The following is a 14,148-nucleotide window of genomic DNA, read 5'->3' on the forward strand; positions in this document are numbered from 1 at the left end:
TTGGTTCACTGATGCAAACATCACATACGTTTTGGCCAATCAAAGAAGCCGTTGGCTGTTGAAGTCCCTAATATGGCAAATTGTACTGAGTGACGTCATGAAAATGACATCATCAACATGGCGTCAGAGACCCACATTGAAACCAAACAGTTAACACATCGAGTGCCAGGATGGACCCGGATGTAAACAAATGGTGTCTGCGCGATGGCCGAGGGTCCCGTCTAACGACTGGAACAATAATATTTCTTCCGCGATCCGCCATTACAGAGTGATCGCACGTCGAAAATGGCTCGTTTTGACCACTATAAAAAGATATGGAGATATGGACCTTTTTCTCAAGATTCTATCCTTGGAGGGGATGGAACCTTTGGGCCGACGTCACATCCGTCCATTCCATATTAAAGGGTCCAAGGATCATTCCTAAGTTTCGTTAGAGTACCCCTTGTGGAAAAAATAAAAATAAAAAAAAAGTAGAAAAACCGGCTATGGCACTCAATGTGTTAATAGACCCTGTCCTGTTGAAAATAAATTCAATAGGCCTATCAGGCCAAATAAGTAGACTTTGTCTCCCACGGCAACAGAAGTTTTACATTTATTTGGCATCCATTCAGATGCAGCTTTCAGCAGAGCGTAGGAATGGAACCAATGGACCTTCAGGGTCCATTTGGTTCCATTTATAAACTCCTAGCATTAAATGAACACTGAGCATTGTACATTAGAGATCAGGGGGCTAGATGAGACCTGCCCACTGTGTACAGTGCAGGTCATTTTACCACAGATGTTGGGGGGCTTCCATGAAAACAAGGTTGTGAACCTCTGGGTCAGAGTTAGTGTTAGTTTGTAAAGAACATTGGTAAAGCTCCTCACCTTCCTTTTGATGAGCTTTTATATGATGGTTTCATGTTAACAATGATGTTGCACCAGACACACTGCAGCAACATGGCCTGATAGTTACACTACTGTGTCATATAGAGTCTGATAGTTACACTACTGTGTCATATAGAGTCTGATAGTTACACTACTGTGTCATATAGAGCCTGATAGTTACACTACTGTGTCATATAGAGTCTGATAGTTACACTACTGTGTCATATAGAGTCTGATAGTTACACTACTGTGTCATATAGAGCCTGATAGTTACACTACTGTGTCATATAGAGCCTGATAGTTACACTACTGTGTCATATAGAGCCTGATTGTTACACTACTGTGTCATATAGAGCCTGATAGTTACACTACTGTGTCATATAGAGTCTGATAGTTACACTACTGTGTCATATAGAGCCTGATAGTTACACTACTGTGTCACATAGAGCCTGATAGTTACACTACTGTGTCATAGAGCACCGAAGTCCTGATGTCACTCGTTCATCCCCAGGTTTGCGGAAGTAATTTCTCTATGGAGAATAACATTGGGTCATCTTAGAATCGTCTCATATAAGAATTGTGGTCCAAAAATAAACACCGCGTGTCGGCGTTATTGTCAGGGAGGAGATTCTGTATCGTTTATGATAGTCAGTCACTTATATTTGATACAGTCTGTTTCTGGCGAAAATGTAACTAATTCGGCGGAAGTAACATTAGCGTTTTCTCACCGTCAGTTGATGCTTCATATCCATAAGAGTCAACCCGCCGGGGTCATTTGTTTATTTTTGGAACACAGTTCTTATTTGACGCGATATTAAATACGTCTATGGGATTCAGAACGGGGGTGGAAAACTGCGAACCAGGTAGACAAACAAAGGATGTGTAAATGACGTCAGACTTCGGCGGTCTATATAGAGCCTGATAGTTACACTACTGTGTCATATAGAGCCTGATTGTTACACTACTGTGTCATATAGAGCCTGATTGTTACACTACTGTGTCATATAGAGCCTGATAGTTACACTACTGTGTCATATAGAGTCTGATAGTTACACCATATTTCTATTTAGTCTTAGTCAGTCTTTTGAATAAAATTCCATTTAGTTTTAGTCACATTTTAGTCATCTGAAAAGTTTAACTTTCTGTCTAGTTTCAGTCGACTAAATGTCATAAGACTTTAGTCGACTAAATCTACAGTTGATTTAATCGACTATAATGCATTTTGCCGGTGCCTTGACGGCGTCGTAATGGCTGATTTTACACTTGGCTGCATGCTGAAAATAGCAGATCTACAAGCTCACAACGCGTCGCAGCGCTCACAACTCCATTCTCACCACCCACACCACCCTAGAGCACTCTGACTGTTCTGTCATGCTGGATAATGAGGCGATCTATGATATCTGCCGTAGGAACCTTGATATTGAGAACCCTACTTACACCAACCTCAACACCCGAGCGCAACCAACCATAAAATGACTTGTCTTTTAGTTCTACTGGATCTCTTCTCCACTCATCCCTCACTAACATTTTAGTCCAGTTTTTTATTTGTTGACGAAATTGTCAATATATTTAGTCTTAGTTTTAGTCATCATAGCTTAGTTTTTATTTCGTTTTCGTCAGTGGAAATAGGTAGTCGACGATCATTTTTCGTCATAGTTTTAGTCGACAAAATCAACACTGCAATGTTGTCACGTTAACAACATGGAATGTTTGTCCTGAACGACACTAATAGAGCTGATATCGTACAGTGCATTGTCTTCTTTACTCAAACTATTGTACATTGTACACAATTATTGAATAGTGTTTTGTTCTCGTTTATTTTATTTGTTTGAGATCTTTTTGTGCTGTTTTGTTATTATAGACCAAAGCACATGCAAACCTGTAATCATGAGTTTTAGATTAACCAGACACTACTAATGAAAAAAAAGACCAGGAGACCTGGTTCTGCCAGACCCAGACTTCACATGACGTGTCAGCCTGTGTCTATGCCCATGTATGGACGAAAGGGGGACAGACTTTTATGGCTGGGGCCTAAGGACAAAGTGACCAAAACCAGTTTTTTGCCCATGTATGGAGAAAGCCGGTACAAAACATGCCCATGTATGGACGAAAGGGGGACAGACTTTTATGGCTGGGGCCTAAGGACAAAGTGACCAAAACAATTTTTTTGCCCATGTATGGAGAAAACAGGTACAAAACATGCCCATGTATGGACGAAAGGGGGACAGACTTTTATGGCTGGGGCCTAAGGACAAAGTGACCATGCCCATGTATGGAGAAAACAGGTACAAAGCCTCATGTAAGCCAGACCCCCTGGGTCCGGCAAAAAGATACTTACCTACATTGGCATAACGGGAGAAAAAGAGGTAGCAATAATTGGCAACTCTAAAAGAGAATAGAAAAGCAAAAAAGCATTTTTTCCATGACCAACAAGCAGTTAAAAACCCTTGAATGAATAGACTAATGGTTGTGTACCATATATGAGGAAGTGACATATATTGATGGTGACACGGTTCCTGCTTAGAGACAGAATATCTTCTTTTTTCTTTTTCAGTTTCATAAACGTATAGCTTTTTTAAATTATTGTATTTATTATAATTATAATGGAGGTCAATGGTGCTCTGGTTGGGCTGAAACGGGGCTTGACATCTTTCACTTCCTGTTTACATGGAACTTGGATGAGACTGAAATGTTGCCCTTTTTCCTTTTTTATATTTGAAATATTCAACTTTAATTTCATAATGGAAGTCAATGGCAGTCGGATCGGGCTGAAACCATGCCCAAATATGGAGTCATTACGTCATCGATACATCATAGTTGACTAACGTCATAGATTGGTCACATGAAGTCTGAGATCAAAATCAGGCCACTCCCTTATTAGACCCCGTCTTATTGCCAGACCCAAGGGGTCGGCCTACAGGAGGCTTTGTCGGTCGGTCGGTCGGTCGGTCGGTCGGTCGGTCCCTCTTTTCCTCTGCACACACGTCATGCAAAGTCCGGCCATTCAGATTTCAACCACTAGGGGTCTGGCAGTACCAGGTCTCCTGGTTCCCTTGTTTTATTTTATTTATTTGTTGTTGTTGGTAGTCATGGATGCCAGTTCCCACCTGATGTTCTGTGTGAGTTCTGATTGGTCCAGATCGTACTGAATAACTGCTAGCTTGCATAATGTCTTCAGACTAGGACTTAAGTCTAACATATACAGGTCATCACGTGTGTTGTGTCCTCCAAAGAGGATGACACGATCTCCCACAATGCAACAGCACATCCTATACATCCCACACGGTTCTTTCCCTTTGGGCTCAACGTTCTTCCAGGAGAAGGTCTCTGGACTGAATTTGAGGGTAGTCCAATCACTGGTTTTGCCACCAATGTACAACTCTCCATTGTAGGTAAAGGCTGAATGATACCAGCGTTCTTCTGGAAGAAGCTGTGCAGAAGGTGTGTTCAGCCAGCAGTTGGTCTCTGTGTCAAACACTCTGATGATGTTGTTGCAGAAGGCTGTACCCCCAAATACAAACATCTTCGTCCCGATGATGGTGGCAGAGTGCTGTGATGAAGTAGGTGGTGGAGAGTGTTTGGTGTTAATTAAAGCCCAGACCATTGTGGTGGTGTCCAACTTGTACATGTCATTGGTGCGTATAGTCTGGGTCCATCCTCCATGAATATACATGACCTTCTCCAAGACACAGGCTGAGTGGTGAACCTTCTCCTCTGGAACAGTTCCAGAAACCTTGGGCTTGAACCATCTGTGGGTGTCGACATCAAATGCATAAAGAACATTGCAGTACTCCTTTGTGTCATATTTATAACCCCCCCAGATGTAGACGATATTCTCTATCAGCACAGCTGTGTGGTAGCAGCGCCTGGATGGAACCTCAAGGTGACATTCTCCTCTTCCAGTTGTCACTGGGGTCAACTTCCTCCAGCGAAAAGACACTGTGTCGAAGACGTGAACATCAAGCTGATCCTTGTTGATGTTCCAGACCCCTCCAAACGAGTAGACTTGTCTCCCACGGCAACAGCAGCATGACCGTCAAACTGTAGTCCTCTGTTCAGATGCAGCGTCCAGCAGAACATTTCTCACAAACGGCTCCTCCAGGGATCAAAGACGATTCCTCAAATCCTTCTGTGTAAATGAATGGCATCCTATTGAGTGCACAAGCACTTATATTGGTTGCAAACATCACATACATTTTGGCCAATCAAAGAAGCCGTTGGCTGTTGAAGTCCCTAATATGGCAAATTGTACTGAGTGACGTCATGAAAATGACATCATCAACATGGCGTCAGAGACCCACATTGAAACCAAACACATCGAGTGCCAGAGGTTTTTTAAAGCGGGGTACAGTGCCAGCGCTTCTTACCGTTTACGCCGATCTGTTTAGAGCTTTTGAAGCCACCACGAGGACACGGATGTAAACAAATGGTGTCTGCACGATGGCCGAGGGTCCCGTCTAACGGCTGGAACAATAATATTTCTTGCGCGATCCGCCATTACAGAGCACATCGAAAATGGTGTTAGTTAGTGTTAGTTTGTAGGGAATATTGGTAAAGCTCTGGGTCAGAGTCAGTGTTAGTTTGTAGGGGACATTGGTAAAGCTCCTCACCTTCCTTTTGATGAGCTTTTATATGATGGTTTCATGTTAACAATGATGTAGCACCAGACACACTGCAGCAACATGGCCTGATTTGAGTTACATTACTGTGTCATATAGAGTCTGATAGTTACACTACTGTGTCATATAGAGCCTGATAGTTACACTACTGAGTCATATAGAGCCTGATAGTTACACTACTGTGTCATATAGAGCCTGATAGTTACACTACTGAGTCATATAGAGCCTGATAGTTACACTACTGTGTCATATAGAGCCTGATAGTTACACTACTGAGTCATATAGAGCCTGATAGTTACACTACTGAGTCATATAGAGCCTGATAGTTACACTACTGTGTCATATAGAGCCTGATAGTTACACTACTGTGTCATATAGAGCCTGATAGTTACACTACTGAGTCATATAGAGCCTGATAGTTACACTACTGTGTCATATTGAGTCTGATAGTTACACTACTGTGTCATATAGAGCCTGATAGTTACACTACTGAGTCATATAGAGCCTGATCGTTACACTACTGAGTCATATAGAGCCTGATAGTTACACTACTGTGTCATATAGAGCCTGATAGTTACACTACTGAGTCATATAGAGCCTGATAGTTACACTACTGAGTCATATAGAGCCTGATAGTTACACTACTGTGTCATATAGAGCCTGATAGTTACACTACTGAGTCATATAGAGCCTGATAGTTACACTACTGTGTCATATAGAGTCTGATAGTTACACTACTGTGTCATATAGAGCCTGATAGTTACACTACTGAGTCATATAGAGTCTGATAGTTACACTACTGTGTCATATAGAGCCTGATAGTTACACTACTGTGTCATATAGAGTCTGATAGTTACACTACTGTGTCATATAGAGCCTGATAGTTACACTACTGAGTCATATAGAGCCTGATAGTTACACTACTGAGTCATATAGAGCCTGATAGTTACACTACTGAGTCATATAGAGCCTGATAGTTACACTACTGTGTCATATAGAGCCATATAGTTACACTACTGTGTCATATTGAGCCTGATAGTTACACTACTGTGTCATATAGAGCCTGATGGTTACACTACTGTGTCATATAGAGTCTGATTGTTACACTGCTGTGTCATATAGAGTCTGATGGTTACACTACTGTGTCATATAGAGTCTGATGGTTACACTACTGTGTCATATAGAGTCTGATGGTTACACTACTGTGTCATATAGAGCCTGATAGTTACACTACTGCTACACCCAAGACGATTCCCACAAACAATGGTGCAATGTTAATTTTGACAGCACATATCTATTTTCTTAGTCATAGTCTTTTGAATAAAATTCCATTTAGTTTTAGTCATATTTTAGTCATCTGAAAAGTTTAACTTTCTGTCTGTCTGTTTTAGTCAACTAAATGTCATAAGATTATATCAAAATTTATTTTGGCGGTGCCTTGACGGCGTCGTAATGGCTGATTTTACACTTGGTTGCATGCTGAAAATAGTCGATCTTCAAGCTCACAACGTGTCGCAGCGCGACACGTTGTGAGCTTGTAGATCTGCTATTTTCAGAGCATGACACCCGAGCGCAACCAACCATAAAATGACTTGTCTTTTAGTTCTACTGGATCTCTTCTCCACTCGTCCCTCACTAACATTTTAGTCCAGTTTTTTATTTGTTGACGAAATTGTCATATATTTAGTCATAGTTTTAGTCATCATAGCTTAGTTTTTATTTAGTTTTCTTCAGTGAAAATAGGTAGTCGACGAACATTTTTCGTCATAGTTTTAGTCGACGAAATCAACACTGCAATGTTGTCACGTTAACAACATGGAATGCTTGCCCTGAACGACATTAATAGAGCTGATATCGTACAGTGCATTGTCTTCTTTACTCAAACTATTGTACATTGTACACATTTATTGAATAGTGTTTTGTTCTCGTTTATTTAATTTTGTTGTGCTTTTTTTGTGCAGTTTTGTGATTATTAACACATCGTGTGCCAGAGGTTTATTAAAATAGGGTACATCTAATGCCAGCATATCTTACATCCACTTACGCTGATATGTTTCATGCTGCGGCAGAGGGTCCCGACTAACGCCTGGAACAATAATATTTCTAACGCGATCCTCCATTGCAGAGTGATCGCTGATCGAAAACGGCTCATTTCCACCACGTTAAAAAGAAATGGAGATATTAAGCTTTTAGTCAAGGAGTTAACATTGGAGCCGACGACCAGAAGCATTTTTGACATGGATCCACATCCGGCCTCTCCTTCTAAAGTATCATTCATAGTCGGACGTAAGGATACGTAACCAGCGCCAGCGCTCCTTGCGTTGTCGTTTTTGTCTCCCCCTCCGTCACTTACGGCTCCAGGATTTCCGTCCGTGCGATCAACATTCACCGTCAGGCCGACGTACGTTCGTTTGTACGTTGCCTGTAGTACCAGTGGAAACCGTTGGCAGTATATCAGGGAAAAAGTTTTCCTTGGGCACTCTTTCTCCACAAAAAGACCCACGTTGGTGGTGGAAGTACTTGAGTAAATGTACTTAATTACTGTGACAAAATGAACCCAGCCAGCCATTCCCTAAACACACACACACACACAAATAATATAGCACAGTGCAGTATGGGTCGAAACTCACGTTTTGTGGACTAGTTTGTGTCTTTTATTGCGTTGTTTTGGCGTCCATTTTAGCGCTGTTGCCAGGTTTTGTGAGAGAAATAAGCAACCAGGTCTATGAAAACAAGCCCAAAATAATCGACTAGGCCACATCACATGAAAATAGCAGATCTACAATATCTATTTGAGAATCACTGGTTTAAATAATAATTGGCCCAAATAAGCAACTACACTTTAGAAACAAGCCCAAATAAAACCGCAACCACCAATGTTTGTTTACAAGCAACTTTACAGAAAAATAAGCCCAAAGTCGCTTATAATAAGCGGACATGGCAACACTTTTCACAACATTTAAAACCTCGCAGCTGCCATCTAGTGGATTAATAGGTGTACGACGCCCAACGTTATAATTCCTACGGATTTAACGTCAGCGACTATGCATGCGTCGGTAAAGAACGGACGGAATCCCTCACCCCCTGACGCACGTTTTAGACCCATCTAGGGACTATGAACGGGCCTTCAGAGACTCCTTGGATGATCCCAAAGTTTCGTTAGAGCGCCCCACGTGGGAAAAATATATATATAAAAAAATGGGCCAAAAACGGTCCGGACAATTAAAGCACATACAAACTTGTAATCATGAGTTTTAGACTAACCAGACACTACTAATGAAAACAAGATAGTTACCTACATTGGCATAACGACTACATTGGGGAGAAAAAAAGGTATAAATAATTGGCAACACTAAAAGAGAATGGAAAAGCAAAAAAGCATTTTTTTCATGGGCAACAACCAGCAGTTAAAAACCCTTGAATGAATAGACTAATGGTTGTGTACCATATATGAGGAAGTGACATGTATTGATGGTGACAAGGTTCCTGCTTAAAGACAAAATATAATCTTTTTTCTTTTTCAGTTTCATAAACATATAGCTTATTTTATTATGATTATAATGGAAGTCAATGGTGCTCTGGTTGGGCTGAAACGGGGGTTGACATCTTTCACTTCCTGTTTACATGGAACTTGGATGAGACTGAAATGTTACCCTTTTTCCTTTTTTATATTTGAAATATTCAACTTTAATTTCATAATGGAAGTCAATGGCAGTCGGATTGGGCTGAAACCATGCCCAAATATGGAGTCATTACGTCATAGATACATCATAGGTGTAGCCTGGCGTAGACAGACTATATCACTGCGTGGATATGAGTCTGGTTCTTCTATGAGGAAGTTTTTTTTCCAAGGGGGCGGGATCAAAACAATGACTCTCGACGCAATTGGTTAGACCTACAAACCAACTACCAATTACAGTCTCCCATATTCGAATACTGGGCCCTGATTGGTTACCCACGTCTTCTGGAGCAGGAAATGGATTCTCTATGGAGCGGTGCCAGACCCAAATCCCAGAGTGCAATTTTTTTTTGCACTCGCAGATTCGTCTGGTCCCAGGCTATCATAGGTGACTGACGTCACAGATTGGTCACATGAAGTCTGGATTCCACAGGAGGCCCTTATTGGACCACGTCTTATTTATATTATTTTATTTATTTGTTGTTGTTGGTTGTCATGGCTGCCAGTTCCCACCTGATGTCATGTGTGAGTTCTGATTGGTCCAGATCGTACTGAATAACTGCTAGCTTGCATAATGTCTTGAGACTAGGACTTAAAGGAGAGATCCGCCCATTTTAAGTGTTATCTTTGATGTGTCGCTAATCACTCACCATCATTGAAAGGGACGTTGAGTTATTTCAGAGAGTCCCGTGTCGTGCAGTCTGTCGACCCCCTCCGTTGGCATAATGGGAGCCTGTGTAAGAGTGAAAATCGTCTATTATAACCGATGCAAAGTTAGTATTTTCTCTACTACTGCTCATTGTGGAGTCTCATGATACTCAAACGTGCACTGAATGTCGCGAACGAGCTATCGTTCATGCAGAACGAGATGATGCTGGTTGCTTACTTCTTCCACAGACGCCAGGTTCACAAACAGGTTTGTGAACCTCTGGGTCAGAGTCAGTGTTAGTTTGTAGGGGACATTGGTAAAGCTCCTCACCTTCCTTTTGATGAGTTTTTATATGATGGTTTCATGTTAACAATGATGTTGCACCAGACATACTGCAGCAACATGGCCTGATAGTTACACTACTGTGTCATATAGAGCCTGATAGTTACACTACTGTGTCATATAGAGCCTGATAGTTACACTACTGTGTCATATAGAGCCTGATAGTTACACTACTGTGTCATATAGAGCCTGATAGTTACACTACTGTGTCATATAGAGCCTGATAGTTACACTACTGTGTCATATAGAGTCTGATGGTTACACTACCGCTACGGGGACTGCCCATAAGTCCGACATCCCATTACTCCGACTACATGGCTTCCGCGTGCGGTTAGGGTTAGAGTTAGGTATAGGGTTAGTAACCGTCGGAACAATGCGCCGTCGGAACAATGACACGGCACCACAGCTACACCCAAGATGATTCCCACAAACAATGTTGCAGTGTTGATTTTGACAGCACATATCTATTTAGTCTTAGTCATAGTCTTTTGAATAAAATTCCATTTAGTTTTATTCATATTTTAGTCATCTGAAAAGTTAAACTTTCTGTCCGTCTGTTTTAGTCGACTAAATGTCATAAGATTATAGTCGACTAAATCTACAGTTGATTTAGTCGACTAAAATGTATTTTGGCGGTGCCTTGACGGCGTCGTAATGGCTGATTTTACACTTGCATGCTGAAAATGCCTTGATGGCGTCGTAATGGCTGATTTTACACTTGCATGCTGAAAATGCCTTGACGGCGTCGTAATGGCTGATTTTACACTTGCATGCTGAAAATAGTCGATCTACAAGCTCACAACGCGTCGAGCTTGTAGATCTGCTATTTTCAGAGCATGACACCCGAGCGCAACCAAACATAAAATGACTTGTCTTTTAGTTCTACTGGATCTCTTCTCCACTCGTCCCTCACTAACATCTATTTTTCTTTGGTTGACGAAATTGTCAATATATTTAGTCTTAGTTTTAGTCATCATAGCTTAGTTTTTACTTAGTTTTCGTCAGTGAAAAAAGGTAGTCGACGAACATTTTTCCTCTTAGTTTTAGTCGACGAAATCAACACTGCAATGTTGTCATGTTAACAACATGGAATGTTTGTCCTGAACGACACTAATAGAGCCGATATTGAACAGTGCATTGTCTTCTTTACTCAAACTATTGTACATTGTACACAATTATTGAATAGTGTTTTGTTCTCGTTTATTTAATATTTTTCTGCTGTTTTGTGATTATAGACCAAAGCACATGCAAACTTGTAATCATGAGTTTCAGACTAACCAGACACTACTAATGAAAAACATTACCTACATTGCGGAGAAAAAAAAGGTACAAATAATTGGCAACTGTAAAAGAGAATGGAAAAGATGTTTTACTTTTTTTTCATGACCAACAACCAGCAGTTGAAAACCCTTGAATGAATAGACTAATGGTTGTGTACCATATATGAGGAAGTGACATGTATTGATGGTGACACGGTTCCTGCTTAGAGACAGAATATCTTCTTTTTTCTTTTTCAGTTTCATAAAGCATATAGCTTTAAGAATATATATATATTATTAAGTAATTATAATGGAAGTCAATGGTGCTCTGATTGGGCTGAAACGGGGGTTGACATCTTTCACTTCCTGTTTACATGGAACTTGGATGAGACTGAAATGTTACCCTTTTTCCTTTTTGTCTCCGCCAGGCCGAAGGCATGGCGAGAGAGTATGTTTTACCCCCTGTCCGTCCGTCCGTGTGTGGGTGTGTCACGGTGCGAGGCAGGGAGTTGTAGGACCCAAGCGCAGACAGTGACGCGGAGACAGAACGGATCAGATGCAGGGGTTTATTAACTAAACAGGGAAAACAAGGCAAGGCTAGGTAACCGACAGAACACTGTGACAACAATAATGAACCGACACAGACTGGAAACAGAGGGACATATAAATAGACAGGGACTAACTAGGCACAGGTGAGAACAAAGGACAATTAACACATGATTGGCTGGAACAGAACAAGACACAGGTGAACTACAATTACAAAGACATACTAGAGAGACAAGACAGGAAGCAACAACTAGGGCAGACAGGAAACACTACGACAACACTACAAAACAAAGGTACAAGGAGAACAGGGAACAATACAACAGAAAGCGTGGTCAAAAGGGTCCAATACCATAAAAGGTCAGACAATGGCTAAATAATAAAGTCAGTCCACGGTCCGAGGAGCGGATCGTGACAGGGTGTGTGTGTGTCCGTCCGTCTGTCACCAGCTAATCTCCGGCACCGTTGGCCCGGTCGCTCCGAAACTGTGCACACACACTCCCTGGATGCCAATTCAGAACCTCTGCCCCAAATCTTTCACATGGGCCTGTTATAGCGCCACCAGGAGGCCGATTTGTGCAAAACCCATTTTTGGGCGGTGTAACCGCCCCTATAAGTGGGGTTGGGACATCTCATTAGTATTAGTTTCCTGCACTGTAATTGGCCCAGCTGGCCCAGTTAGCTGTACTGTGATTGGCTGACTCTATTGGCTGACTCTATTCAGCACTGTGATTGGCTAGCGAGACACATTAATAACCTATAAATAAGATTATGGACTTCCAAAAATCATTTTTTGGAAGTGAGCTTCCATCACTATGATGACCAATAAAGATTATTTTCAATAAATGTATTTCTTTTTTGAAGTGAGCTTCCATCACTATGATGACCACTGTGATGACCACACCGCCCACTTCACACTGGGTGTGATTTTTTATATTACTCCTACAAATTTTATCCAAACGTCATGCAAATCGGTACACAGTATCACTATAGTCATGTGATCAACACGGATCTGTCCGATTTCACATATTCCATCCTCATTGCCTAAGGTTGGCTTCCAAAGTTTGCAGGATTGGTTCGTTTTGAACAAAAAGCCTCAAAGTATACACACAGCTTGCGATTTCCGTGAAATTTCACACGCACATTTCCACTAGGCCGAGGAAGAAATACCACCCTTCTCACATTGGCCTGTTATAGCGCCACCAGCAGGTCTAATTTAGCAAAACACATTTTCGGAACAAAATGCCTCAAATCATGATTGCAGTGTCAATGCAAGAATAAGTTGGCACCCTTTTCACATTGGCCTATTATAGCGCCACCAGGAGGCCAGAATAACGTACCTGACCTGTCGGAGACCTGTGCTCCGAGGAGCACTTTTTCTATTTTTTTCTGTTATTTTCTCATTGTTGTCGAGGAGTAAAACCCAAATTCTATATAGTCACAATCCTTGATTCTGATTGGCTGTTTTACATTTAGTAGACGTGATAAAATACACTATAATCTACACCTTAGATCAGTTTAGTCCTTAGACTGGCAACAGACTCGAACCTTGACCCTTATATCAATCACAGGTGCGTTATTTGTTTCTACAGGGATCTAATCCAGCGTATCTGTGTAGCTGAAAGAGGGAAGGGGAGCGCTTGTTTTCCTTACAAGCCCCGGCCGTGCAGGGCTGCTAAGCACCACCCATGTAGGACGGCCATAGACTGAGGATGGCGAGTGACTGAGGGGCTTCGGAAGAAGAAAAAGCACTCCCCATCAACCGCAAACCATCTGTGCTGGATTCTCGGCTGCAAGGCTAAGTAGCTAGGCTAGCAGTTTACACGGGAAGTTCACAGACGTAGCTAAATTTGGCTACTATACTTCTTTCTTGTAGAAGTTGTTCTTGTCTATGACGTGTCTATGATTTTCATGTGGCCATATTTGTAACCGTTATTATTATTTTAATCCACTATTGATCCACTATTCACATGGCTCACTACGCCCCTCAGCCATTATAAAATACTGGGACATAACAATAAGAGTCTTGGATCTTGAACAATAAAAATTATTCTGAATCTGAAAGCATATAATCAAGTTATCAACGGCGAAATAATATATTTGGCCACCACCTTATATATATTATAAAATATATGTATATAGTCAGAAGAATGTATGCATATAGGGCAGCGTATGCATGATGCACATAAG

This window comes from Gymnoscopelus braueri, assembly GCF_963280865.1.
Source record: "Gymnoscopelus braueri genome assembly, chromosome: 12".
In the NCBI taxonomy this organism is placed as follows: Eukaryota; Metazoa; Chordata; class Actinopteri; order Myctophiformes; family Myctophidae; genus Gymnoscopelus; species Gymnoscopelus braueri.